Source organism: Martes martes (genome assembly GCF_963455335.1).
Source record: "Martes martes genome assembly, chromosome: 18".
Classification (NCBI taxonomy): domain Eukaryota; kingdom Metazoa; phylum Chordata; class Mammalia; order Carnivora; family Mustelidae; genus Martes; species Martes martes.
In genome coordinates this window covers 32,057,223-32,063,898 of record NC_137906.1, presented here as the reverse complement: position 1 = coordinate 32,063,898, position 6,676 = coordinate 32,057,223, and positions in this window count along the sequence as shown.

Here is a 6,676-nt window from a genome sequence, read left to right as displayed (position 1 = left end):
ATCATGGGTGTGGCTTCCTCCAGCTTAGGGTCACATGGGCTGCCCCCCCCCCCCGGTGTCTGGCAGGCTGTGGTCTCATCCGTAGGCTTGGCTGGGGAAGAGTTTGCTGGGAAACTCACTCAGTAGATGTTGGCGGCGCTCAGTTCCTTGCGGTGTGGGTCCCTCCAATACGGCAGCTCACAACATGGCAACTTGTTTCATCAGAGTGAGCAAAGGGGAGAGAAGGAGCCAGGGGGCCGTGGGTCTCAGGTGTGTGTGCACCAAATTCAGCTGGAGGAACTGCTGAAACGCAGCCTGATGGGCTCCAGCCCCGGAGCTCCTGATTCAGTAGGCCTGGGCGGGTCCCGAGAATGCACATTTCTAACACATTTCTAACAAGTTCCCAAGTGACGCTGAGGACCACACTCTGAGAACTACTGAATTATAGGGGCCTCTTCCCCTTCATCTTTAATTTCCTCATGACATTTTATCTGTTGATGGGACATTTAACATTCCCCAGGTGAGAACCCTGATTTCAAACCTGGCTGTGAATAAGAATTATTTGGAAAGCTTAAAAAAATACACTTAAAGGTTCCCATTCCAGACCTACTGAATCAGGAAATAGGGTAGGGGGTTCTAGAGGGTTTTTTTTAAATGATTTTATTTATTTGAGAGACAGAGGTATGCATGCGAGAGAGCAAGAGAGAGAGAAAGAGAAAGCACAAGTTGGGGGGCAGGAGCAGAGGGAGAGGGAGAAGCAGGCTCTCCGCGGAGCAGGGAGCCCAACTCAGGGTTCGATCCCAGGACCCTGGGATCATGACCTGAGCCGAAGCAAACGCTTAACCAACTGAGCCACCCAAACTTCCCTGGAGGTATGTTTTTAAAGTTCTGCGTGAGATCCCTCCGGTGAAGCTAGGGTTGAGACCCACTGAGCTAGGAGAACAAGGCGATAGCCCTGGAAAAATCCCTTTAAATACCCACAGCTGTATCACCCTCTGATGGGGGTGGCACTCACACGACAGGCTCTGCACTTATATCTTCTTCTCTCCACTTCCCAAAGGCCCTGTGAGGTAGGCGCTAGGACTCAATACCCCCATCCCACAGATAAGGAGACTGAGGCTAACACAGAAGGGACTTGCCCAGGGTCACCCCATCTGGGGATTTTTAAATAGACCCACAAATTCCTTGACATCCCTTCCTTCAAAAAATGGAGCCTTCCCTCGAGCGTGGGCTTTGGTCTCAGTGACCCATCTCCAGGGAACAGAATACGGTGGGAATGAGGGAGGGTGACTTGTGTGACGAGCTCATATGAGGCGTCCTTCTTGGTCCCCATCTGGAATCACTCAGCCATGTTGTGAGGACGCTCAAGAACGGAGGCCTCCTGCCCACAGCCCGGTGACTGAGCCACGTGGAAACGGGTTGTCCAGCCCGTCGGCCCTTCCCGGGACCACAGCCCCGGCCGGCATCTTGTCTGCGACCTCATGAGAGCCTCTGCGCCAGAACCAACCAGTGGGGCTGCTCCTGAACTCCGGGCCCACAGAAGCCGTGAGGGAAAATGTTATCTGCTGAGGGTTGGGGTAGTTTGTGATATAGCAATAAACTTAAACATGCTGTAAGACAAAAATGGGTCTGTGGGACCCCAGCGGCTCCAGGCTTACCCCTGCCCCTCAGGGAGGGCCTTCCAAGGGGCAGGTGTAGGGGGTGGGAGCTCTGTGCAGTTAGTTTCAGGCATGGGTGTGCATGAGTCCTCACCCCAGCCGGGGGAAGACCTGGGAGCCCTCTGGCCCCAGCCCATGTCGCAGCCTGGCTGTAGACTGACCCCCACCCCATCCCGGGAGGTCTTCTCCTGGCAGGACCCTGCGTTTCCTGGGGCGCAGAACTGTAAGTGCCGTGGACACGAGGACATGATTGTTGGTCACCACTGAAGCTTGCAGGCACATAGTAGGTGTTCAGTAAACAGCTACCCCACGACTCATCACCCTGAGCCAGCTTCTATGGGGGGACGTGTTGGCTGATTAGAAGCCCTTTTTGCAGGCAGCACACTGGGGGACTGTCTCCTGTAGGAGACACACCATCTTGACACCCTCAGCAGGTGACACAAACCCCCAGAGTTGGGAATGTAATAATAGTAACTCTAGTGAGCAAGCTCGGCTGCGGGCTACTCATGCCTCCCGCGTAGATTATCTCCACAGCTTTCAGCAAGGAAGAGCTAGTACTTCCAGCTTACAAATAATGAAATTAAGACTCAGTAAAGGTAACTGGGAGGTGACAAAGCTGGGCTCAGAGGCAGCTCAAAGCCCTTTGTCCACTGGTGGACCACAGGCCTGGAGCGCATGCTGGAGTCTGCATCCCCTTTTGGTGGGAAGCCCCCAGCGGTCTGATCTAGAGAAGAGGGGTGTGTGCACTCAGGCTCAGCTGTGGATAAAAGCCACTGAGAGCCGGGCCTTGGGAGTAATTCCCGCCTGACCCCAAAGCAGCCCCGCCTGGGCCCAGGATGGCAGCTGTAAATAATGGATGACACCCAGGCGGGGGGGGGGGGGGAGCATTAGGGCCAATGACTCATCTCTGTGGCCTCCAACTGCCCTTGAGGGAGAGGATGGATAGACATTGCTACCAGCCTCTTGCCAGCTTCAGGATCAAAGGCAGGGGCCACAGGGGAATTGGGGGAGTGGGAAGGTCAAATGCACTGCCTGCCCCTCCTCCATTTCAACCTTTAGAAATTTCCTCCAGGAGAGACAGCCATTCCCCTCCCCAGGGACTGGATTCTGGAGGCTGGAGGCAAGGTAAAGAGATGGCTTTGATGTGTGATGGTGATGGGAGCATTCAAGTCCTCTGCCCCGTGCTAGCTGTGTGCCTTTGCAGGATTTACTCGCTCCTACTGAGATTCAGTTTCCTCATCTGTAAAGGGTGGGGAAGACATCTATTTCATGGAGTTGCCAGGGGCTTCAATGAGTTAATAACACAAATAAAGTCCTTGCCAAGTTACCTGGCACATAGCAGGTGCTCAATAAATGCTAGTCAGTGTTCTTATGCTATGTACCAAGCAATGTGGGGAACATTCTGCATACTTTAACTCATGCAATCTCCAAACCAGCCAAGGGCATTAGCCACTAGGACTCCTATTTTACAGATGAGGAAACTGAGGCTCACAGGCATGACAGGTAAAATCTCATGGGCAATCCATGAGAGAAGCAGAACTTGAACTCAAAACCCAGTGAGCAATTTCTAGTATAGTCAAGAGTCCCAGTGAGTGTACACCCCCCAAATACACCTGTCACCCTACAAAAGCTCCTAAAGTTACACAACCAATCCCTACCTCACACCATATATACAAAAATCGACTCTGGATTGAAGACTTAAAGGCCAAAAACAAAACCACTTAAAGATCTTTTGTAGAAATTACAGGTAAATATCCTTTAGAACTTGATGTTGGGAAAGATGAGAGATTATGAACTCCTATGTCTAGAACAATGCTTCAGAACCTTAGAAGAAAGTACAGGTGAATCTGTTTTATACCTTAGGTTGAGAAAGACATTCAGCATCATGAGTGATCACGGAAATGCAAATCAAGATCTCAACTGGAAACAGTTTTCTACTCAACTGGCAAACATTTTCAAATCTAATAATACTAAGTGCTGGAGAGAACATGAATCCTATGCCTTGCTGGTGGGAGTGTAAACAGTACGATGACTTTAACAAGCTATTTGCTATTGTTTCCTAAAGTTGAATGTTCACATATTCTCAGTCCTGGTGATTCTGTTTCTAGGTAAACACCCCAGAGGAACTCCCGCATGCATGTAGCCAGAGCCATTCACAGGAACATCCAGACAGCACTTCCAAGTAGCAGGCGCCTGGACGCCACCCAAAAGGCCATCCACAGGAGAGCAGCAGTACACTGATCTGGGGGAATACGACGGGACAGTTAAAACAAGTGAACTGGTATGGGTCGATCTTAGTTATGTACTATCACATGAAGAAATTAAGCCCCAGAAGGTTCCTACAACTCGATACATTTTTTTTTTTTTTTTGGTTGTCTGGATGCCCTTGTCATGGATGGAGTCGTGTCCCTCCTCTCCAAATATACTAAAGTCCTAATTCTTGGAACCTATAAATCTGATGTTATTTGGAAGTAGAGTCTTTGCAGATGTGATTAATTAAGTTTAGATGAAGTCTTATTGGGTTAGAATGGAACTAACCCATATATGATTGACTAGTTTTTTTGACAAGGTTGACAAGAATACCCAGTGGTGAAAAAAAGTCTCTTCAATAAATGGTATTGGGGGGCGACTGGGCATGTCAGATGGTTGAGCGTCTGACTTGATTTCAGCTCAGGTCATGATCTCAGTGTCCTAGGATCGAGCCCCATATCACGAGCCCTCCATTGGTGGCCTCCGGGTTCAGCTGGGAGCCTGCTTCTCTCCCCTTGCCCCTCCACACTTGAGCTATCTCTCTCTCTTTCTCTCTCTAAAATCAATCACTCAATCTTAAATAAATGAATAAATAAACGGTATTCGGAAAACTGGATATCTGCATGCCAAAGAATGACAACAGACCCCTGTCTTATACCACTCAAAAAAAAAAAAAAATCAACCCAAAATGGATAAAAGACTTACATACAAGATCTAAAACCACAGAACTTGTGGAAGAAAACATAGCAGAAAATCTCCTTGACATGAGTCTTGGCAATGATTTCTTGTATGAGATACTGAAAGCGCAGGCAACATAAGCTAAAATAAACAAGGGGGGGCTACATCAAACCCAAGAGCTTACACAGAGCAAAGAAAACAATCAGTAGAGTGAAAAGGGAATCTATCTACAGTAGGGGATCCTAAATATTTAAAGGACTCATACAATCCAAGAGCAAAAAATACCCAAACAATCCAATTAAGAAATGGGCTAAGGATCTGAACAGACAATTTTCCAAAGAAGATACATGAGTGGCCAACAGGGAGATGAAAAGATGCCCAACATCACTCATCACCAGGGAAATGGAAATCAAAACCACAATGTGATACCACCTCCCATCTGTCAGGACGGCTGTCATCAAAGACAAGACATAACAAGGTTTGGTAAGGATGTAGAGAAAAGACCCTTTGGGTGCACCATTGGTGGGAATGTAGATTGGTGCAGCCAGTATGGAAAACAGTGTGGAGGTTCCTTAAAATATAAGAAAAAGAACTACCATAGGCTCCAGCAATCCCACTTCTGGGTATAGATCTGAAGAAAATGAAATGACTATCTTGGAATGATATCTGCGTCCCTATGTCACTGCAGGATTATTTATAATAGCCAAGACATGGGGACAACTTAAAGGTCCTTCAGTGGATGCATGGATAAGGACAATGCGGTACAAACAAACACACACGTACACACGCGCACACGCCCGCTGAAATATCATCCAGCTGTACAAAAGAAGGAAATCTGGCCGTCTGCAACATGGATGAAGTCAGAGGGCATTACGCTAAGTGGAAGAGACCAGACAGAAAAAGACAAACACTGTGCGGTGTCACTTATACGAGGAATTAAGACAAAAGAGCGAGTTGCATAGAAACAGAGAACAGAATGGCGGTAGCCGGAAGCTGGGGGGGAGGGGCAGATGGGGAGATGTAGGTCAAAGGGTACAATCTTTCAGTTAGAAGGTCAAGAAATCCTGAGGATCTCACGCATACCATGATGACGACAGTTTCTAACTCAGTACTGTATACGTGCAAATCGCCGAGGGGAGACCTTAGGCATTCTTACCACACACAAGGACACACACACACACACACACACACACAGGGAAGCACACGAGGGGATGGATTCATTATCTTGATCTGGGTAATCATTGCACAATGTGTATCACATCATTATATTGTACACTATAAATACATATAATTATATTCGTCAGCTATTCCTCAATAATGCTGGGGTGGGGGGGGGGACAGGGCGCGAGAAGAACTCACGTGACAGCAGGGGCAGAGACCGGAGTGATGCATCCACAAGCCAAGGATTGCCAAGGATGGCGGCCAGCCACAAGCAGTCCGGAGAGGCAGGGAACAGATCCTTCCCCGGAGTCTTTGGAGGGAACACGGCTCTGCCGACCCCTTGAAAGCAGACCTCTGGCTTCCAGGGCTGGAAGAGAAGACACTTCTCTCTTCAGTCAGAGCCATCCAGTTGGTGGCCATTTGTCCCAGCAGCCCCGGCAAATGAAGATCCCCTTCTGATGAAGTTAGCAGGGAGAAACTAAAATTAAAAACACAGGGGTAACTTGTTTGATTGCGCTTTGCTTCACCCGCTTCACGGACACTGCGTTTCTCTCGGGAATGGAAGAAGGTCTGAGGCAATCGCGTGGCCAAGCAAGTCTACAGGCGCCATTTTCCCAGCAGCACCTGCTTGCGCAGAGTCTCTGCGTCCCATGGTGGTATTTCTTGCAATCTTTCAAACTTTTTCATTATTTTTTAAAAATTTCTCATTATTTTTCATTATTATTCTATTTGAATAACCTCCTGATCCGACTTGAAGGGATGAAGAGTTGCACGAGGACGAGCAAAGGAAGTGGTTTCCGAAGATGGAAACTACTTCCGGTGGAGGTGCCATGCAGACTGTTGAAAGGACAACAAAGGACTGAGACTAGGACATAAACGTAGGCGATGAAGCAGCAGCGGGGTTTGGAGGATTGACCCCCCATTTGGAAGGAAGCTCGACGCTGAGGGAA